The sequence below is a fragment of the Musca domestica genome, unplaced genomic scaffold (assembly GCF_030504385.1).
Source record: "Musca domestica strain aabys unplaced genomic scaffold, Musca_domestica.polishedcontigs.V.1.1 76, whole genome shotgun sequence".
Lineage (NCBI taxonomy): Eukaryota > Metazoa > Arthropoda > Insecta > Diptera > Muscidae > Musca > Musca domestica.
In genome coordinates, this window is record NW_026712396.1 from 1,152,359 (window position 1) to 1,176,745 (window position 24,387).

The following is a 24,387-nucleotide window of genomic DNA, read 5'->3' on the forward strand; positions in this document are numbered from 1 at the left end:
TTATGGTAAGCTAGACTAGTATTTCTTAAAAAATATTTTTACAAAATTTTATTTTTGGTCCTTGAAAAATATGTTTTATCCCTGAACAAATATTCATTTTTTAGATAATCTAATCTTTTGGAAACTTATTTTTCGAAAATATCTTTGAATTTTGTCCTCTCCGACAGATCACTCCTGGTCCAGATCATCATTTCGTCTTTTCTCCTTGAAAGAGTTTTATACTCATGTATTTTTCCTCCCTCTCTCTCTCGCTCCCTCTCTTCTCCACCTCTATTTCCTTGAAGTGGATATAACACGATGCAAACAACCATAAAATACAACTTCACAACTATTGTGCGTGTATGTGTGTATGAGTGTGTTGGTGCGCCCATATTGCTGTTCACAGTTACAACGACTACCTACCTCTATGTTGAAATAAACAACACCCCGAAAGTGTCCAACAACAAAAGTTTCGCAAAGATGGAAAAGAAAACTGCGTTAACCGAAAAGTTTTCCATTTGCTGCCATGTAATTTTGTTCGTTCGGGGCCAAATAATTCTTCACAATGTTTGGGAGCAAAGAGAGAATGGGGCAAAGATATAACAACAAATTATTACTAAAACAACAATGGCAACAACACGAAAAGAACATAGGAAACACCCAAACAAACAAAAAAAAAACAAGAAAGTTGAAATAACAAACTTTACTTATTTAGTGGAACAAATAACAATATGGACTGGAGAACAAATGGCAAAAAAAAGAAGAGTAAAGAGTAGGCAACCAAGCATGCTTGCTGCCTATCAGGGGAGGGTGGGGGTGGTGGCGTTTGCAGGTTGTACCCCTCCAGGCCAAAGATTAACAAAGTACATATTTCTGGGGGCTAAGCGAAAGGGTGGGGTGAGGGGTGGGGATGTTGGTGTTAGATGGAATTGTTAAAATAATGGAACAACACCCCCAGTTATTGATTAAAATGTTCTTTTGACATTCCCAGAGATATATACAATGATAGCTGTCAGGGAAAACAAGTAAACACAAAAAAAAGGAACAGGACAAGACAAGACAATCGGAAGATTTTTCGTTGAGACTTAGCTAGTATTTGGGTTACCATCAATGTTTAGTGGCACTTCACAAAGTTGGAAACATAGAAGAGTAGATCGTGGCAATAGAAAATAATTTCTCAAGGCAAAAAAAAAACGAAAAACTTCGATTGAATGGAAGACGCAAGAAGAATGTCTAACAAGACCTCTATCAAAAGAAAAAAAAAAAACCAAAAAACCTATCAACAGACGTATGTCCATAGAGAAACTTCCAAGTTTTCTGTTAAAAAAAATAAAAAATCTATATTTGAAGATATATTCTCTAAGGACCAATATTGGAGAATCCGATAGACCTTCCAAAAATATTCTTAAAATAGCGGTAATATATGCTGCATTTTATGGACAGCTAGTCTGATTCTCTATCAATGTCCAAGTGTAGGAAGTCAGCTACTCTTATGAGCTGTAGCCAAAGATCCTCTGGAACGATTTGGGTAGGCTTGGCAGGGTAATTTAACAGATGCAGCGTATTGTGCCGGCCTGCAACATATGCTGGACAGACATTATGCCGATTTTCAAAAACTCGCTCCCATTACCATATTAGAGGCGGCTGAACCATCCTGAGCCAAAACAAAACTCTTAGGATGACATTCATACTAAAATGGTTAACTTCATAAGATACTGCTAAGTATGAATGCTATTTAGACCTGCCTGATAGGATTCCTTACCTAGAGGCTTTCTCTAGAATCGTTGGACCTTTTCTCTCTCTCTCTCTCATTCTCTCTCTCTAGATTATGCAGTCACTGTAGCACTTGTGCTGCTCTCGTCCTCCTCCCAGATCGCACCTTAAACATTCGCTCATTTTGGGTGCACAGTCCCGTGCTGTCAGGAGCAGAAACTTGTAGTAGTTACGATCACAAAGACTGACCAGAGACTCTTGTGGTGCCGCGGGTGTCAGGAGCCCCTAAATCTATTGATTTATCCTCACTATTGAAATGTCCCTTTAGTTTATACACAAATCACTGCTAGAGCCTCGATTCGAAGTGGTGTTGTATTCTCAACCGGCAGCAGCAGAAGTGTAAGATAGTCCTCAACTTCTTACCAAGAGGGATGTGAGTCCTTACCGCATAACTGATTTTCAAATTGGTACCAGTTGAGCATACCTAGAACTCTGAGGAGAGCTACCATTCTCTAAGAGAAGTCTAGGTAATCCCAAAGCATAGGCGAGGATCGATGCGTCACAATGCAATCCCTTTACAATGGAGTATCACGTTTAGAGCCGTCAAGCCGAAAATCATGTAAAACTCCTCGACATCTCTTGATCACGCCTGGGTGAGAGGTTCTGTCCATCACGTAATGGTAAGGATGAATCTCACGATAACACCTAAGCAGATACTGCAATGAAAGCATATGATTATGCCGACGTAAGGGAAGAACCTTCTTCTCTTCTTGCAAATGGTCCAAAGAAGTCATGAGGAGGCACAGAGGCACCGCAGTTCTGGCTACTTTTCCATTGTGTTGCACTCGTATTCGCAGACCACATGGGAACCGCTAACCACAGACCGACTTATCGTTTTCTAAGATGCGATGAAGGTTTCTTTATACGCGCCCCAAATGTTGACGGCTAGCGCCTTGAGGACCTTGTTCCTACTTCTAAATTTCAAAATTCAACATCAACATTTTGGATTTCCATGAATATCATTAAATGCGAATTTATCATCCGTTTCCATTCAAACCTGGCACATTTCAGATTTTATAAGAATTAAAATTGTTCAAAATTTTGACCCTTTGTGGGGGAGGTACTTGATGGAGTAGACCGATAGTGCCCATTTTCGCTCCTGACTTAGCATTTATGCAAATAAATGGATTCGCAAAGTTTTAGCAAAATCGGAATAACCTCTCTCATTATGTGTAGTAAAATATTTGTATTTGTTTTTTTTTTTTTTTTTTTTTTTTTTGAAAATTTCGACTTTTTGTGGGGGAGGTACCAGAAAGAGTGGACCAATATTCCCCATCTCCGAACTCGATCTAAATTTGATAATAATATTACGATGTACCAAGTTTGGACCAAATCGGGTACTCCCTTCGAGAGTTATCGTGGGCACCAGCCAGGCAGACAGACTGACGGACGGACATCGCTAGATCGACTCCAAATGTCCTCAAACGGTTTTGGTTCAAAGAAACCTGGGGTCTAAAACCGTTATTTCGATGAGACACGTTTTGTCCGTATCAAATGATATATACCCTCTCTAGCCATAGGGTTAAGTGTATAAAACACAATGTATTTTATGATCTTGTAAGAATGTCGTATAAAAAAAAAAAAAAACAATTTAATGTCCTTAAAAATTTTCCTTAAAAAATCCATTTGGATGGTCCTTAAAAAAATCCTTTTTATTAATCCAAGTTTTATTGAAATTTTCTGTTTGTCCTCACAAACAATACCGCTTTTGATTTGTTGGTACATTCAAATATATTTGTTTTGATGGTGTGTTGCACCTTGAAAAAATATATTCCCTCTAAAATCTAAGAAGTCCTTAAAAAATGTTATCTTAAAATTCAGTTTTGTTGGTCCTTAAAAAATAATTTTAAAAAAATCCACGTTTGATTTAGCATTGCTTTTGGTCCTTGAAAACAAATCCAGTTTGGTGATCTGCTGGTCTATCAACAAAAGGCATCACAAAAATTCTAATTCTGAAGATTTGTTGGACCTCAGGAATATATTTGTTGTGATAATTCACGTTTGATTATTCGTAGCACCTTGAAAAAAAGATTCTTTAAAAATCTACGTTTGTTTGGTCCTTAAAAAAATATTCTTTAAAAATCTAGAATTGTTTGGTCTTTAAAAAAATATTTTTTAGAAAATCCACGTTTGAAGGATCCTTGAAAAAACGTTCTTTAAAAAGTCCATATTTGAAAGATTTTTGAAAAAATATTCGTTAAAAAGTCCACGATGGTTCCTTAAAAAATATTGTTTAAAAAATCCACTTTATTGGTCCTTAAAAAAATTATTTTGAAAAGAAGCCACGTTTGATTGGTCTTTGAAAAATAAATTTTTAACAAATTCACGTTAAATCTAAAATTTATTTAAAACAATTCAAGTTTGGTGGTCTGCTGGTCTATCAAATGCTCCAAAAAATGTACTTCGGAAGATTTGCTGGTCTTGCCCTGATCCTGGTCTTGATCTGTTACTCCTTGACGAAATATTCCTTATAAAATCTATAATTGATGTCTCGGTGGTCTTGGACAAAAATTTTGTTTTAAAATACATGTATCATTTTGGAAGAATATTATTCAGAAGAATATTATTCCATTGACAGCTCATTATATTGTTTACAAGCGTACAAAACATTTTAGTGAGAATTATCCAGAAAAAAGTTATTCGTGCTGAAATTCAAGCGTGATAGTGTGATTTCTTTATATTTGGCTGGAAAACAACAAGTGACTATAGTTAGAGCACTCCAGCATTTTAATGAGAATAAATCTGGTAGCGTAGCCAGACGTTAAGGAAGTGGACGGAAGAAAACAGAAACATCAGCAGAATTTGTTTGGCCGAAAAATGGCTCGTGAGCTGAACACATTGCAACATTCCAATCGGCAAATATTGAAAAATGACCTCGGGGTAAAAAAAGCTAAAGAGTTGATTCGCTTGGCCAAAAGTGGTGAACTGCCAAATTTGGTTTTCTCTCATGAGAAAATATTCGTTGTCCAGCTGCTTGTAAAAAAAAAACAAAATAATCGTGTTTACTTGCCAAAGAGTTCAGCTGAAAATGTGCAACTTCGGTTGGCCACCGGCTTGGAACTCAAGCGCCGACCATGGTGATGGTGTGGGCCGCCATAATGGCCGATGGTCGCTCTCCGCTCGTATCAATCGACATTGGCATTAGAATAAATGCCGACTATTATCGAGAAAATATTTTGGAGGGTATACTAATGCCTTGGGCACGCAAACATTTGGGCGCATACCTTGGACATTGCAACAGGATTCAGCACCATCGCACTCAGAACGCGCCGCCCAATAATGTTACAAAATGAGGTTCTTCCAGTGTTTAATGGCCACCAAAATCTCCGTACTACTGTGTCTGGAGTATTTTGGAAAGCCAGGATGGTACCACAAAATTTATACCAAAGAGTCGATAACCTCAAGCAAGCACTTCGCTGGAAATGGGCCAAAATACCACAGAGCAACAGCTGTGGAAGAATAGAAGCAACGAAGCAAAATCAATGAGGTCAAGTTCAGATAAAAATATTCAAGAAATTGAAGAATTTTTGTAAAGAAGATGAGAAAATCCTGAATCTCTCTTCGCTCGTATTAATCGACCGTGGCATCAGAATAAATGCCGAATATTATCGCGAAAATATTCTGGAGGGTGTATTAAAGCCTTGGGCACGCAAATATTTTGGCCGCAGACCTTGGTCATTCCAACAGGGCTCAGACGCGCACTCAGCACGAGTCACCCAAGAAAGTTTACAAAATGAGGTTCGCCCGCTTCGTTTCCAGCGCACAATGGCCATCAAAATCTCCGGATACCAATCCGTTGGACTATTGTGTCTGGAGTATTTTGGAAAGCAAGGTTGGCACTGGAAAATACCAAAGTCTCGATCACCTCAAACAAGCGCTTCGCCGAGAATGGGCCAAAATATCGCTGAGCAACGTTCGGGCAGCGTGTGACGATTTCATTGGCCGTTCGAAGGCCATAATTCGTGCCAAAGGTGACCAATTCGAACAAATCTAAACTTATTCTAAAATTTGATACTATTTCCGACATTTTTTGGTTTCATTCAAAATAAAAAAATGACGTAAAAATTATGGCGTTGTTGCAGTTTTTTATCTCACCCTGTATATCAAAATCCAAATTAGACTGTCATCTTGTCCTTCACAAATATTCTGTAAAAATAAAAATTTGATATATTTTTTAAATAATTTTTTTGTTAATGGGGGACATTATTTTCCTATTTTTGAATGACTGTTCCTACATTTTCTTTTTTATAGAAAAATAACTTCTAATACCTTCTGTTTATAGAATTCCTTTCAAAAATCTTCGATTTTCAAAGACTTTGCAAAGGTCTTCCATCTGAACTTCTTCTCACCTAATAATTTCCTTATCAAATTCCCAAAACACCATTCAATACTTGATCCCCCCCAGGGTAACAATAAATTATTTCATCATTATCAAAGACGTTCAAATATTTCATTTCAAAAACATTTGCCAAATCACCCACCCGCCACACTCCCCTAACCTCCCATTTTGTTATGGCCTGCTAAAACCAATTGTTTTATGGAAAAGTGATTTATCTTAAAGCGAGACTTTAAGCCATTGTAACAGTAAATAACAAAACAACAACAATTGTACAGATTTTGAATGAACAAAATATGCTGACCGCCATCGCCTACCCCCATCCCCTACAACCGGAAAACCCCACCAATCAGCAGCACAAGTGTGTGTATGTGTGTGGGTGGGTGGAATTCGTGAACTTTGTTTTGGAAACATAAATAAGTTTTGTTCGAGCGTTGCGGTGTTGTTGGCGGTAAGGGGCAGCGGTCAATTTCGGACATTCACTAACACTTGAAATTCCTCTGCAATCATCAACTTTGAATACGAAGTACTTTAACTTTAAGTGGATAAATCTCACCTGAACGGTGAGAATGCCGGGGCAAGAGCACACACATACAAACAGACTTACACGGAGTATCTGACAGCAACAATCAAACGATGCCCAAACAGCAAACAATAAATGCCTTGTGGGCTGGTCAGCCCACACAAACACACTCATTCACACACATACATTGACGATACACGCCAAATACAGTAAACACCATTGTTAAGCTCATCTCAAAGTTCTTAGTTTGATGGGATAAAAACAGCAGCAACAACAAGAAAAACAAAAAAATGATGAAGAACAAATCTGAAAAAAGGGGGGTGCAGAAGTCGAGGCATACCTTGTTGAAGATAGACATCAACAGCGGCACAGTTGAAGATCGCCATCAACAGCCTACAGATTCTGTAAAGGGGGAAGGGTAGTGGCTGCAGAAGGCTTTGTAAAAGCGATTCGAATTGATTTTGAAAATTTTTTATTTTTAGATTCTTGAAAAGAAGAATAGGAAATATACCACAGGGAAATTTTCAAGGAGAATAGATGACCTTCCACAGGTCTAGGATGGATAGAATAAATTCCACAGGACGTCTATGGACAGAAGATGTTCCACAGGACTTCTTAAAATAAATGGTCTGATACCAAGTAGGCCTTCTATGGACAGAAGACTCTCCCGAGAACTTTTTGGATAAACGACCTTCCATAGAAAAAAGGACCCTCCATAGGCCTTCCATTGACAGAAGAGGTTCCACAGGTATTCTTTGGATTAAAGACCTTCCACAGGCCTTCTATGGGTAGAAGACCTTCCACAGGTCTTCTAAGGATAAAATAACTTCCACTGGTCTTCTAAGGACAGAAGATCTTCCAGAGGTAAAGGGGGGAGGTGGTTGCATAGACTTATATAGGCCTTCTAAATATATAATAGCTTTCACATATCTTCCAAGGATAGAAGGACTTACACAGGTCTTCTATGAATAAAGGTGGTTGCATATTCTTCCATATGTCCTCTAAGGATAGAAGACCATTAACATATCTTCCAAGGACAGAAGGGCTTAAACAGGTCTTCTTTGAATGAAATACCTTCCACAGGACTTCTATGGATAGAAAACCTTCCATAAGTCTTCACTGGGTAGAAGACCTTTATGTCTTCTAGGAAAAGAAAACCCTCCACAGGTCTTCTATAGAAAGAATACCTTCCACAGACCATATATGAAGAGAAGACACTTCACAAGTCTTCTCCGGATAAAAGACCTTCTACAGTTCTTCTCTGCATAGAACACCTTCTATAAGTCTTCTTTATATAGAAGACCTTCCACAAGACTTCTATAGACATAAGATCTTCCACAAGGATTATACGGATAGAAGACCTCCTACAGATCTTCTATGGATAGAAGACCTTCTACAAGTCTTGTATAGATAGAATAATTCATGCTTTTTGGTCCTTGAAAAATATTCTTTAAAAATCCACGTTTATTTAGTCGTTGAAAAAATATTCTTTAAAAAATCCACGTTTATTTAGTCGTTGAAAAAATATTCTTTAAAAAATCCACGTTTATTTAGTCGTTGAAAAAATATTCTTTAAAAAATCCACGTTTATTTAGTCGTTGAAAAATATTCTTTAAAAAATCCACGTTTATTTAGTCGTTGAAAAAATATTCTTTAAAAAATCCACGTTTATTTAGTCGTTGAAAAAATATTCTTTAAAAAATCCACGTTTATTTAGTCGTTGAAAAAATATTCTTTAAAAAATCCACGTTTATTTAGTCGTTGAAAAAATATTCTTTAAAAAATCCACGTTTATTTAGTCGTTGAAAAAATATTCTTTAAAAAATCCACGTTTATTTAGTCGTTGAAAAAATATTCTTTAAAAAATCCACGTTTATTTAGTCGTTGAAAAAATATTCTTTAAAAAATCCACGTTTATTTAGTCGTTGAAAAAATATTCTTTAAAAAATCCACGTTTATTTAGTCGTTGAAAAAATATTCTTTAAAAAATCCACGTTTATTTAGTCGTTGAAAAAATATTCTTTAAAAAATCCACGTTTATTTAGTCGTTGAAAAAATATTCTTTAAAAAATCCACGTTTATTTAGTCGTTGAAAAATATTCTTTAAAAAATCCACGTTTATTTAGTCGTTGAAAAAATATTCTTTAAAAAATCCACGTTTATTTAGTCGTTGAAAAAATATTCTTTAAAAAATCCACGTTTATTTAGTCGTTGAAAAAATATTCTTTAAAAAATCCACGTTTATTTAGTCCTTGAAAAAATATTCTTTAAAAAATCCACGTTTATTTAGTCCTTGAAAAAATATTCTTTAAAAAATCCACGTTTATTTAGTCCTTGAAAAAATATTCTTTAAAAAATCCACGTTTATTTAGTCCTTGAAAAAATATTCTTTAAAAAATCCACGTTTATTTAGTCCTTGAAAAAATATTCTTTAAAAAATCCACGTTTATTTAGTCCTTGAAAAAACATTCTTTAAAAATCCACGTTTATTTAGTCCTTGAAAAAATATTTTTTAAAAAATCCACGTTTATTTAGTCCTTGAAAAAATATTCTTTAAAAATCCACGTTTATTTAGTCCTTGAAAAAATATTTTTTAAAAAATCCACGTTTATTTAGTCCTTGAAAAAATATTTTTTAAAAAACCCACGTTTATTTGATCATTAAAAAAATATTTTTTTAAAAAATCCACGTTTATTTGATCTTTGAAAAAATATTTTTTAAAAAAGCCACGTTTATTTGATCATTGAAAAAATATTTTTTAAGAAATCCACGTTTATTTGATCATTGAAAAAATATTTTTAAAAAATCCACGTTTATTTGATCATTGAAAAAATATTTTTTAAAAAAATCCACGTCTATTTGATCATTGACAAAATATTTTTTAAAAAATCCACAATTAATAAAAAATATTTTTTAAAAAATCCACGTTTATTTGATCATTGAAAAAATATTTTTTAAAAATCCACGTTTATTTGATCATTGAAAAAATATTTTTTAAAAAATCCACGTTTATTTGATCATTGAAAAAATATTTTTTAAAAAATCCACGTTTATTTGATCATTGAAAAAATATTTTTTAAAAAATTCACGTTTGATGATCCTTTGGTCCTTGAAAAAATATTTTTTAAAAAATCCACTTTTGATAATCTTTTGGTTCTTGAAAAAAATATTCTTTAAAAAAACACGTTTATTTGGTCCTTGAAAAAATATTCTTTAAAAAATCTACGTTTAATGATCCTTTGGCCCTTGAAACAGTATTTTTTAAAAATTCCTCGTTTGATGATTCTTTGGTCCTTGAAAAAGTATTTTTTTAAAAATCCCCCTTTCCCAGAACCTCTGTTGGTAGGAGACCTTCCATTTTTCCACACCCATTTCGTACCACTTCACACATTTGAATTTCCTGTGATCCCCTCCCCTTCCTTTTCACCTTCAAATCGATCCTTTGTTTAACGCTGCATACCATACAAATATCTTGGCCTCCACAAAATGAGAATTTGTTGTTTCGGAGGGGAGAGTGGGGCTGAAACCCCTCAGAAGAAGAATTATCCAACTGCTTACAATAAGATGCTGCTGCTGCTTCTGTTCGTTTCTATTGTTTGTCGTTGTTATTGTTGTTGCCATTGTTAATGTTTATACTGTTACAAATGTTGCCATTGTTGTTGTTATTGTATTTCAGTTGTTGTTGTTGTACGATTCGAATTTGGTTTTTGATTTAATGACTTTAATTTGTTCTTCGTTTTCAGGTGGTGCGTAAAATTGATTTATTACATTGAACAAAAGGAGGAGAAGTAGAGGTGGGAGGAGAAGGCGAAGCAGTTGAAAAAGAATATAACCCAAAGAAAAAAATAGGCAACAGAGAGTTTTTTTTGATAACAACCACAATAAGGACAAGTCGAAAAAAACAACAACAATACAAGAAGAATTTCTACAACAAAAGAAAAAAAAAGTCGAAAAATATCGAAATCATCACCAGGTAAGCCAAATCTACCACAGAAATAAAACCTCAAAAATATTAAGTCACATTCATCTTAAATTGGCAAAAAAAAGAAAACAGACACACACACACACAATCGAATGCAAATACAGTGGGCTCTGATGAAATGAATGGAAATTATGGGTTATACAGTTCCAGCCCTCTAGAAGGAAGTTTAAAGTCGATCGATCCCCATACATCTATCAATTCTCGAAGAGAATTTTAATACACCGTGGTATTTTTATTTTTAGGTCCCACTGTATCTAAGTTTTTTTTCCAAAACTCCTATGGATTCTAATACAAATGTAGCCGAAATAAATTGTTATCGTCATCACCATTACCAACTTTTGTACCGAACGTACCGTACGCTACGATACGGTACGTATGCTGATGAAATGAAGCCCTCTAACGAAACCTAACCTCAACCGAAAAAAGAAAAAGAATTTCCAAACAATGAAAAGCCAAAAAAAAAAACAATTTATTGCCGAAAAATTGTTAGTACGTGATTCATACCAACTTGAAGCACTTCAGAGGAGAGGCACAACCAGAGAGTGGGGGTCCTTTGTTGGTGTGTGAGTGGGCCGATTTTTTCTGCTACGGATTCTCTGCTTTATTATGTTGTTACCACCAACACCATCATTAGTCACACCCAGCTACAGCTTCCCCTCTCCCCCGGCCCCTCTCCCAAAAAAGAAGAAAAAAATAACTTCGACTCTACCGCAAAGCAAATTCCTAGCAAATCCATGAAAAAGTAACAAATTTCCTGTTTCTTTTACTTATTTCTCTCCTCCCGCCTCTCTCTCTCTCTCTCCCTCAGTTCTCTTTTTCTTAAAACACAGTTGTAAATCGTTTTTTTTTAGTTTTACCTCCAACCCAAAAAGCCTTTCAACAAAACCTCTGCCATTTATTTCAATCTGCATTTTTTTCATTCTTTCATTCTGTCACAGTTTTAGAAAAAACGAATTTTGAAATGTTAAGCTTTGGGAAGGGGAGAAAAGGTGTGAGACGTGAATTTTCTTTCTTTCATTTTTGGGAAATTTGAACATTTATGTGAAAAATGTTCTTTGATTGTGAGACTCATTTATGGCATTGTTTAAATTCGTTTTCAATATCTTGTACATATTCAGCTATCAAGGATAAAGTGTAGAAATGATTAGCTCCTTTTCATGGATTTGGATTTTTTAAAGAACTTTTTTTCAAGGACCAAAAAATCATCAACCTTGGATTTTTTAAAAAATATTTTTTGCAAGGACCGAACGATCATCAAACATGGATTTTTTAAAGAATATTTTTTCAAGGACCAACAAAGGCGTGGATTTTTTAAAGAATATTTTTTCAAGGACCAAAAAAAACGTGGATTTATTAAAAAATGTTTTTTCAAGGACCAAATAAACGCGGATTAATTAAAGAATATTTTTTCAAGGACCAAATAAATGTGGATTTATTAAAGAATATTTTTTCAAGGACCAAATAAACGTGGATTTATTAAAGAATATTTTTTCAAGGACCAAATAAACGTGGATTTATTAAAGAATATTTTTTCAAGGACCAAATAAACGAGGATTTATTAAAGAATATTTTTCAAGGACCAAATAAACGTGGATTTATTAAAGAATATTTTTTCAAGGACCAAATAAACGTGGATTTATTAAAGAATATTTTTTCAAGGACCAAATAAACGTGGATTTATTAAAGAATATTTTTTCAAGGACCAAATAAACGTGGATTTATTAAAGAATATTTTTTCAAGGACCAAATAAACGTGGATTTATTAAAGAATATTTTTTCAAGGACCAAATAAACGTGGATTTATTAAAGAATATTTTTTCAAGGACCAAATAAACGTGGATTTATTAAAGAATATTTTTTCAAGGACCAAATAAACGTGGATTTATTAAAGAATATTTTTTCAAGGACCAAATAAACGTGGATTTATTAAAGAATATTTTTTCAAGGACCAAATAAACGTGGATTTATTAAAGAATATTTTTTCAAGGACCAAATAAACGTGGATTTATTAAAGAATATTTTTTCAAGGACCAAATAAACGTGGATTTATTAAAGAATATTTTTTCAAGGACCAAATAAACGTGGATTTATTAAAGAATATTTTTTCAAGGACCAAATAAACGTGGATTTATTAAAGAATATTTTTTCAAGGACCAAATAAACGTGGATTTATTAAAGAATATTTTTTCAAGGACCAAATAAACGTGGATTTATTAAAGAATATTTTTTCAAGGACCAAATAAACGTGGATTTATTAAAGAATATTTTTTCAAGGACCAAATAAACGTGGATTTATTAAGAATATTTTTCAAGGACCAAATAAACGTGGATTTATTAAAGAATATTTTTTCAAGGACCAAATAAACGTGGATTTATTAAAGAATATTTTTTCAAGGACCAAATAAACGTGGATTTATTAAAGAATATTTTTTCAAGGACCAAATAAACGTGGATTTATTAAAGAATATTTTTTCAAGGACCAAATAAACGTGGATTTATTAAAGAATATTTTTTCAAGGACCAAATAAACGTGGATTTATTAAAGAATATTTTTTCAAGGACCAAATAAACGTGGATTTATTAAAGAATATTTTTTCAAGGACCAAATAAACGTGGATTTATTAAAGAATATTTTTTCAAGGACCAAATAAACGTGGATTTATTAAAGAATATTTTTTCAAGGACCAAATAAACGTGGATTTATTAAAGAATATTTTTCAAGGACCAAATAAACGTGGATTTATTAAAGAATATTTTTTCAAGGACCAAATAAACGTGGATTTATTAAAGAATATTTTTTCAAGGACCAAATAAACGTGGATTTATTAAAGAATATTTTTTCAAGGACCAAATAAACGTGGATTTATTAAAGAATATTTTTTCAAGGACCAAATAAACGTGGATTTATTAAAGAATATTTTTTCAAGGACCAAATAAACGTGGATTTATTAAAGAATATTTTTTCAAGGACCAAATAAACGTGGATTTATTAAAGAATATTTAAAAATAAGTAAATTTGATTAATTAAAAAATATTTGCCAATAGATCAAAAATCACAGATTTTCGAAATAATATTTTTTTATCAAAATTCGTAAAAACAATCTTGTGAAGGACCAATAATTAGAAATAAGGGAAAAATCTCACTTATATTTTTCTTTGAAGGACCTAACTCTCAAGTCTATTTTTTCATGGTACCATCTCATTAGCTGACAAAAAAAGGTTGATTTACCTTCCCCATGTCCTTGTTTACCTTTTCTGTTGTTTTTTTTTCCTGCAAAACCCCTCATTTGTCATTTAAGCACATCCTTCTCAGCACACTTTAATGGAATGCCTATTAATTTCCAATGACATGCCGCACAACAAAAACCATTTGTTCATGGTAATTTTACACAATCACAAACAATATTTTCTGTAAGCCAATCAATTTCACAATTTCCACAACAACAACACACAAAAGAGAAAAAATCAGCAACAATTATATATTTCTTGGAAGCGGATTGATTCAGTTGCAAACAAGCGAACAAACGAAACAAAACAATCAAATTTTATAATGAACGCTCTGACAGGCACAACAAAAAAGAGGTATTTAAATATAATTAGCCTGTCAAAATGTCAATTTGAAGAGCTGAAATACTTGCACGCCCACATACACACACACAAAGACACTCACACACACGTGTACCCTCACAAAGGACATCATATTAGCAGGGTATTTATTTTTGTGACGTATTTTTGCCTCTCATTTTATCGTGATGAGAGGAGAGGTTGGGGGATGAAATATCTTTGTGTCAGCTTTCAATAATGGCGTAGACATGTGTTATGCATTACAAACATACATTCGTACATACATGTTTATTTGTGGATATAAATAGAGATACCCAGTGAACAAAAATATTGTTTTAGATGATAATGCCAATTAGTTTGGAAGATATATAGTTAATATGCGTATGTATGGCTCGGAATCTATATTAAGTCAAGAGTTAAGTAATTGAGTGACTTAACGATTCATCAGCGCCCAGACGAAACTGCTGAAGCCAAAATCTTGAAATTTTGGGTGATAAAAATCGTGGATTAAAAAAAAAAAAATGTTTATTCAAGGACCATTGGATGGATGGATTTTTTCAAGGATCAACAGGGAAATGTATTTTTTAAAAATATTTTCCAAGCACCAACAGAGTCGTGGATTTTCAAAAAATATTTTTTCAAGAATCAACAGGGGAGTGTAGTTTTTAAAGAATTTTTTACAATAACAACACAAACGTGGATCTTTTAAAAAATTATGTTTTCAGAGATCATCAGGGGAGAGTATTTTTTAAAGAATATTTTTCCAAGGACCAATAGATTTGGATTTTTAAAGAATATTTTTCCAAGGACCAACAGAGGCGTGGATTTTTTAAGGAATATTTTTACAATGACAAAAACAAACGTGGAGTTTTTAAAGAATATTTTTTCAAGAATCAACAGGAGAGAGTTTTTTTAAAGAATATTTTTCCAAGGACCAACAGAGACGAGGATTTTTTAAAGAATATTTTTCCAAGGACCAACAGAGACGTGGATTTTTTAAAGAATATTTTTTCAAGGATCAACAGGTGAGAGTATTTTTTAAAGAATATTTTTCCAAGGACCAACAGAGACGTGGATTTTTTAAAGAATATTTTTTCAAGGATCAACATGAGAGAGTATTTTTTAAAGAATATTTTTTCAAGGATCAACAGGAGAGAGTATTTTTTAAAGAATATTTTTCCAAGGACCAATGCGTGGATTTTTAAAGAATATTTTTCCAAGGACCAACAGAGACGAGGATTTTTTAAAGAATATTTTCCAAGGACCAACAGAGACGTGGATTTTTTAAAGAATATTTTTTCAAGGATCAACAGGAGAGAGTATTTTTTAAAGAATATTTTTCCAAGGACCAACAGAGACGTGGATTTTTTAAAGAATATTTTTTCAAGGACCAACAGAGACGTGGATTTTTTAAAGAATATTTTTCCGAGGACCAACAGAGACGTGGATTTTTTAAAGAATATTTTTCCAAGGACCAACAGAGACGTGGATTTTTTAAAGAATATTTTTCCAAGGACCAACAGAGACGTGGATTTTTTAAAGAATATTTTTACGAAGATAAAACAAACGTGGATTTTTTAAAGAATATTTTATCAAGGACCAATCAAATGTAGGAAGCAATAGAGCTAGATCTCTGAAATTTGGAAAGAGGGTCACTTATGGAGTGCATGACAGATGTAAGAAAGAGGTTTTTCAAACTCTTACTATAAGTATACGAAATGTACTAAAATGTACTGCATTTGGTACCGTTTCGTATCCTGTGAACGGTTAGAGCTATAAACTTGGATTTTGTAATGGGAATCAAAGTTGAGGAGTTGAGTCGGTGTAGGGAGGTAGTTTTGGAAGTTCTAAATTGTACTAAATTTAATACAATTTGAATTTGGAGGAACGGATGGAGCTGGAATGAATAAAATTTGAAATTTGCGTTACTAGCAAAATATAGGATAGGGATATGGAGGAACTTTCGAAATGTATACTTATGTACATTAAAAGTATCTACGGTACTAAATTTGGTACATTTTCGATTTGAATGAACCGGTAGAGCTGGAATTCAGAAAGGAATATAGATAGTTTTGGAAAATCGTACTTATAGTACTAAATTTGGTACAATTTGAATTTTGTGGTACCCAATAGAGTTGGAATCCTGAAATTTGGAAAACGGATTACTTTTGCATCGTAGGACTGAGGTATGTAAGTAGTTATGGAAATTCGTAATTATGTGTATGGCAATGGTACTAAATGTGGTACAATTAATTTTTTTTTTGTGAACCGGAATCCTGAAATTTTAAAATAAGAATGGAGCTGGAATTCTGAAATATGGAACGAAAGTGACTGATGGAGCGCAGGATAGATGCCCCAAAGGGTTATTGGAAATTCGAACTATAAATTTAGGAAATGTTCTAAAATGTTACTTAACTTCTAAAACGGCACCATTTGGAATTATGTGAACGGATAAAGCTAAAAACTTGAAATTTTTGCATGTGATTTAAGGTAGGAGGTAAGTTTGATGGTTTCGGAAATGTTTACTAGCTGAGGGAACTGTGCTAAATGGTACTGAATATGTGATATGGAGGTGGTTGAGGAAATATGTACTATAATTGTGCAAAGAGTACTAAAGACACTATATACCTAAAATGTAGGAATTCCAAAGAGTCTGAAAAACATTTTGGAAACACATGGGTGTAGGCTGTAATGTCGAATATATATCTTAGTACCACATTATGGGACCATTTCCGACTCTTTAGGGGTTCTCCAAAACGTTCCGGACAAAAATACAAATTTTCTGGTATTGATCTGGTTTATATGAACACTTGATGGATAGGTATATTCATAAGCTTTTAAGTGATATATATTATGAACATATAAGTTTGTATCCGAACTTTCGGGTCGAATAACCGGGTAACCGGGTATTTTCCCGAAAATTTTTTTTTTGCCTTAATCAGGCTATAAATAAATACCTGTGATAAAAATTTCAGGTAAAACCGAGCATAGCCCCCCAAAATGCAACTTTTGCTTTGTTTTACTCCCCATGTGGATTATGTCCGTTTTGGAAGCGGACATAATTCCCACATTATTATGGGGATTATGGCCAGAAAACCGGATATAAATCGCATATTTACAATTGGGATTATGTCGGTTGTGATTATGCCCGGGCACCAAAACCTGCTACATGGCTCACGTGTCACATGTAAAAATGGACTTATTGAGGGACGAATTAAATTTACAATTCATTTCACATTCGAGACCGGTCCATTAGCCTCCTAGATCGTGTTATTTGACCCCTTTTAGGCTGCTATTTTTGAGACTATGTCAAAACTCATGTCCATATAGACGAGCGTAAATCGACGCATTGGATGACAACATTACAGCATTTATTCGTGAGATGCCGACCAAAATGTTGGGAAATGCATGTCAAAAATTGGAGTAAGCGGATGAATCATTTAAGACGAGAGACGGCCAGTCCCGATCGACATTTGTAGAAAATAATCTTTAAACATTATTTTATATAGACCGTACTATACCCTAAACCACATAGCGGTAAGGGTATTATGTCTTTAAGCATTTGTTTGTAACTTGGAGTAGGATGCGATATAGACCCATAGTTACTTTGGAGGGTCTTTATAGAATCACTTTCTGAGTTGATTTATGCATGTCAGTCCGTCTGTCCATGTATTTTTGTCACATTTATTATCCGATTGAAATGAAATTTAACAAAAAAAAAATCGTTTTGCCATAGGACGAACCCTATTGATGATATTGAATTGATAAGAATCGGTTCTAATTTAGATATAGCTTCCACATAAATCTTCAACCGATTTCTGGTTAATTGTGTACCAATGACCAATATCAGTCCAAACGACCTGAATTTTGGCACATCCGACTGAGGACCAGAAGCATTTTTTTTCCAAATTTAGTGAAAATCGGTTCAGATATAGCTGAAGCTTCATACGATTTGGGGTTTTATGTCCCTCACATGCGTGTAATGCACTCTTCAACATTGATCTTTATTACCAGATTACTTATTTAGCTCAAAGATACCTATGTCAAATTTTATCACGATCTGTTCAGATTGGATATAGCTCCTACATATAACATTATCCGATTTCAGGTTTTTTTGTGCACCAAAGGGTCAATATCAGCCCAAATGGACTGAATTTTGGCACTTCCGATGGAATTCATCCTAAAAGCAAGCAATTGCTTCAAATTTTGGTGAAAATCGGTTCAGATAAAGCTATAGCTCCCATATATATATGTTTCATCCGATTTGGTGTTAATGTCACTCACCCGGTTAATATGCACTCCACAATAATGAAATTTATTATTGATCCAGAGCATCAGATACTGCTCGAAAATACCTCTGCCAAATTCTATCGAGATCGATTCAGGTTTTTATATAACTTCGATATACATCTTCATCCTATTGTATGGTTATTACTCTCCATATATGTAATACCAGCCCAAATTGATTAGATTCTTTCACATTCAACCGAATTTTACCCTTTGGTGAAACTCGGTCCGGTATTTCTATTGCTCGAATAAATATTTTTTAATATAATCCCTATCGAAGCCATATTATGCAGTATACATCAATGTTATTTGGGTCATAGTTGGTATGAACCAAAATGCAGGTCTATTCATAGTTGTTATGATCTTCAAATAAATTCCCAATATAATTTTTTTGTTACGGGAGCTCTACTAAATACGGATAGTGGTATTCGGGTATTATATAGTCGGCCCGACTTTTGATCATTCCTAACTGTTTCTTTTTATACCCACCATAGTATGGAGGGTATATTAAGTTTATCATTCCGTTTGTAACACCTCGAAATATACATTTTAGACCCTACAAAGTGTATATATTTTTGATCAGCATAAAATTCTATGTCGATTTGTGCCCGTCCGTCTGTCCCTCTATCCGTCTGTCCATCTGTAGAAATAACTCTAGCTTCCGAACGAAATTAAGTAAGTTAATAAAAAATTACTCAAATGTGTATTATGTCTGCAGGACTTTTGGTATTGAACCTACATGGCCCAGGTAGGTTCACATCTTCGTTGAGCGCCCATATAACGGTACCTCCCGATATGCGGTATTATGATGATTTTGGAGACATTATTTACCGGAATTGTTTCAAAATTGGTATTCGAAGTTTGTAATGGATACTACAGCATAAGACAGAAAATAGGTCATGTAGGTCCACGTCTTCGTATATCCTCCATATAACAGTTCTACCCGATATTCGGTATTTTGCTGATTTTAGCGACATTATTTACCGGAACTATTTCAAATTTAGCATTTGAAGTTCCTAATGAATACTATAGCCTATGACAGAAGATTGTCTGTGCAGGTCCACGACTTCGTATAGCCCCCATATAACGGAACCTCCCGATATTCGGTATTTTCATGATTTTAGCGTCATAATTCACCGGAGTAGTTTCAAATTACGTATTTAGAGTTTGGAATGGATGCTATAGTTTGTGACAGGATATGGTCTATGCTGGTTAAGATCTTCGTATAGCCACCATATAAAGGAACCTCCCTATATTCGGTATTTTGATCATTTTTGTGACATTATTTTCCGGAATTATTTCAAATTTTGTATTTTAAGTTCGTAATAGATACTACGGCCTATGGCAGAAAATTGTCTGTGCAGTTCCACGTTTTATAGCCTCCATAGTACCTCCCTATATTCGGTATTTTGATTATTTTATTTACTTCTTTCAAGTTTCGCATTTTAATATTGTAATAGCTAATGACAAAATTTGCCTATGCAGGTCCACGTCGTCGCATAGACCCTAATATACGGCTACTTTCGGTATTTTTGAGATTTTAACAGAATTTTTAACGGATTTTATTTATTTATTTATTTATTTATTTATTTATTTTTTTTTTTTTTTTTTTTTGAAAATTGCCAAATTTGTACCAAATGGTGGAGGGTATTCAAAGTTCGGCCCGGCCAAACTGACAGCTATTTTGCTTGTTTTTTTTTTTGGTTTTTTTTTTTTTTTTTTTTGAAAAACTTTTCTATTGCTCTTAGAAATCTTCCTTTATATTCTCATATTAGATAAGGACCTTCACATAAAAATTGATAAAAATATTCACTGGGTTCATATATACAATCACACTTATATGCCGCACTGTAGGTGTGTTCAGCTTGTTATTGATATGTTAGCCCAACTTATTTTGACACACCCACCAAATTCGATCTGGCTCAGGCCTCTTTTTTTTTGGTATTTCTTTCTTCTACTGCTGTTACCTCAAAGATAACACATGCGGAATATTGTAATTTGTTACTCCAGTCCAAATCCGACATCAACACCCCCACTACCACCCACAGCATCACCCCTTCCCCCAATTTGCAATAATTCTCCATGGAACTCTTGCCGTCATACTGTCGTCGTTCATATGGTTATTTCAAGTTTTGTTTTCGCCTTTTTTTCTTTTTTCCGATGTTATTGTTTGTTTGATAAATCAATCAATTTATTTGATTTCAATATATGTATGTACCATCCAACAACAATTCGCATACATATGTATGAGTGTACCTTTCGGTCTGTCTGTGTGTGTGTGTTTGTCTTTATGGTATTTGTATAATATAGGTTTTTTTGTGATTTAATGCATTGCCATTTCATTTCAATTCGTCAACGTTTCTTTTTTTTTTTTTGTCGAACTTCAATTTTATTGTTTTTATTTCAAAAATTGTTTTCAACCACAACAGCAACAACAACAGCTACAAAATAAAATACCTCCACCCTCACCTCCTGGTTTGCCATGGATATTGTTTGTGGCATTGGGGTTGGTTCGTCGGTTGGTTGCCTGGTTTAGTCAGATGGCTGTATTGGCTCGCATGCCCAATTTGTTTGATGTGTGGCAGTCACAGGCGGTTGCAAGGTTTGCTTGTTGTTCAATATTGGCTTAGTTTTATGGTTTAGTATTCGAACAAATGTTACACTCAGCTTTGGCTAGGAGGACGATTTTCACCACAGTTCGGCATGAGGTCTTAAGGAGGATTCCATTTGTCTAAGTGGCAGGCTTTGTGCGCCACTTCACCTCACCCTGAGTTATTAGACGAATTGCAATTGAACTTGATATGAAGGAACACTGATGGTTCTCTAGGGAAAACTGTTTGAGACCATTTATAAGAATGTATCTGTATTATAAAATTGGCCTTCTAATAGAAAACCTATTGTTTTACTTAGAGAAAACGAATTGTTCTTCAAAGAAAAGATATATTTGCTATTTAAGAGAAGACCTCATGGTATTATGAGAAAAAACCTATTAGGAGAACAATATTTCCTCTCCAGAGATAAGTCCTATATGGTATATTGGTAGGTCTCCTTAGAGAATATATATTTTGACCTTCTGAGAAGGGAGAAGAAAAGAGAAGAGAAAGAGCATCTGTTTTTTGTGAAAAAGGTCTATTGTTCTCCTATAAAAAGTCCAATGGATTGAGCTGTTCCATAAGAGAATACCTCGATCTCTTCCATTAGAGAGGACCTCGATTTCCTTCCATGAAAAGTCCAGCAGCTATTCCATGAGAAGCCAGACCAACATTTCGTCTCCAGTGAGAAGCCCAATATGGCATATTGGTAGGTCTCCTTAGAGAAAATGTGTTTTGACCTTCTGAGAGAAGAGAAGTGAAGAGAAGAGAAGAAAAAGAGCACAGTTTTTTGAGAAGAAGGTTAATTGTACTCCTATAAGAAGTCCAGTGCGTCGAGCTGTTCCATAAGAGAACACCTCGACCTCTTCCATTAGAGAAGACCTTGATTTATTCCATAAGAAGCTCTGCAGCTCTTCCATGAAAAAACGTCAAGCTTTTCTAGGAGAAGACCCTCAGATCTCCTATGAGAAGAGACATTCAGGTCTTCTATGAGAAGACCTCCATCCCTTCTTGGTATTCTGAGAAAAGACCTATTGGTCTATTAAGAGAACAACATTTCGTCTCCAGAGAGAAGACCTATGTGTCATTGGTGGGACTCCTTAGAGAAAATGTATTTTGATCTTCTGAGAGAAGACCTGCAGCTCTTCTAGGAGAAGAGCTGAAGGTCTTCTCCTAGAAGAGCTGAAGGAGAAGACCTTCTAGGAGAAGACCTTCAGCTCTTCAAGGAGAAGACCTTCAGCTCTTCTAGGAGAAGACCTTCACCTCTTCAGGGAGACGACTTTCAGCTCTTCTAGGAGAAGACCTCCAGCTCTTCTATCAGAAGACCTCCAGCTCTTCTATCAGAAGACCTCCAGCACTTCTTTGAGCAGAGCTCCAGCTCTTCAGCTCTTCTAGGAGAAGACCTTCAGCTCTTCTAGGAGAAGACCTTTAGCTCTTCTCTGAGAAGACCTCCATCGCTTCATTGAGAAGACTTTCAGCTCTTCTAGGAGAAAACCTTTCAGCTCTTCTAGGAGAAGACCTTCAGCTTTTCTAAGAGAAGACCTCCATCGCTTCTCTGAGAAGACCTCCTTCAGCTCTTCTCTGAGAAGACCTCCTTCAGCTCTTCTCTGAGAAGACCTCCTTCAGCTTTTCTAGGAGAAGACCTTCACCTCTTCTAGGAGAAGATCTCCAGCTCTTCTGTGGAGAAGACCTCCAGCTCTTCTATAGAGAAGACCTTCAGCTCTTCTAGGAGAAGACCTTCACCTCTTCTAGGAGAAGACCTTCACATCTTCTAAGAGAAGAGCGATTACAGCTCTTCTATAAGAAGACCTACTACAGCTTTTCTAGGAGAAGAACTACTACAGCTCTTCTATGAGACCTGACACCAGTGCTCTTCTATGAGAGGAGCTATTACATCTCTTCTATAAGAAGACCTCCTCTCTGAGAAGAGCTACTACAGCTCTTTTATGAGAAGAACTACTACAGCTTTTCTAGGAGAATAACTACTACAGCTCTTCTATGAGACGTGACACCAGTGCTCTTCTATGAGAGGAGCTATTACATCTCTTCTATAAGAAGACCTCCTCTCTGAGAAGAGCTACTACAGCTCTTTTATGAGAAGAACTACTACAGCTCTTCTATGAGAAGAGCAACGACAGCTCTTCTATGAAAATTTACAGCTCTTCTATGGAAGAGCTACTACAGCTCTTCTTTGGAAGAGCTACTACAGCTCTTCTATGAAAAGATTTCAAGCCCTTCTCTGAGAAGACCTCAAGCTTTTCTATGAGAAAATGCCTCTAACTCTTTTTTGGAAATACCTCCAGCTCTTCTCTGAGAAAATCTCATGATATTTTCTAAGAAAATCTATTAATAATTTTTAAGAGGAACCGTCCCTTTATGATGATTTTCATGGCCTCCTTGGACATAATATTTTTGTCTTCTACAAAAAAATTCTTTTCAGGCATGTCCTTATAATTGTCAAAATTGTTTATGTCTGCCAAATTTAATTGTAAAACAATTTCATCGAACAAATATCGAAATTCTGAATTAAACAAAAAACACGTACACATACATGTATTTATATATTCAACATTTTTTTTTTTCATAAAGCGAAGTGTACCTTCAACGGATGCTCATAAATATGTAGATGCATATATGTCCGAACATATGTATTTGTGCATTTCAATTTCTGTGTCCGTCTGTATCCATTTGTTGGGTTCTTGTCCTGTCTATCTCTCACTGATTGCTGTGTCATGTCCATACTTACCAAAGTTGAGTTGATTTCACAGGGGATTTATAGTTTTTTTTTCGTTTCCTTTTTTTTTTTTTTTTTGTTTCTTGTTTGATGACCAAATATTTCGTTGTTGTTTTTTTTTTTTCTTTCGTCATATTTGTGGCAGTAAAATTCTTTCAAAAACATACACACAATTCTACTGTTTGTCAAAACAAAATCCAACATAAAAATCCGTACTACATCGCAACTTTGACTGTTTTGTTTTTCTAACTTTTCAATTTGATGAGAAGAAATATGTTGATGGAGTTCGGGACAGTAAATGTAACAGTGGGGTTTTAAGGGTTGGATAATGTGTGGGCAGTGGTTAAAGACGAAGTTGATGAAAATCGTTTGGGAAATGGAAATTATAGACAGAAAATACAAGTCATGGCAGAGAGATATTTCCAGATTGGTATATATTGATTGAGGGGCAAAATGTAGGCTCCCAAGAAATTATTTCCGCAGCATGGAAAATTTTTGTGTGTCAATCCTTAAGGAAAATTCCTTCTATATGCAGAGTCATGCATTAAAAAGCTGATTCTTTCCGACTTGGTTCAAATTTTAAAATATGTCATATTTTAAAGATTCTTAAGTCGACTT

General features: G+C 34.5%; 1 protein-coding gene across 1 annotated transcript in view; it reads left to right on the top strand.

Moving 5' to 3' along the window:
• Window positions 1–24,387, top strand: part of LOC101893484 (lachesin) — a 453,169-nt gene that overhangs the window by 201,231 nt on the left and 227,551 nt on the right. Inside the window, exon 2 of the mRNA XM_059130539.1 lies at window positions 10,355–10,584. The gene's annotated coding sequence lies outside the window, so the exon portion shown is untranslated. The remainder of the gene's footprint in view (window positions 1–10,354; window positions 10,585–24,387) is intronic.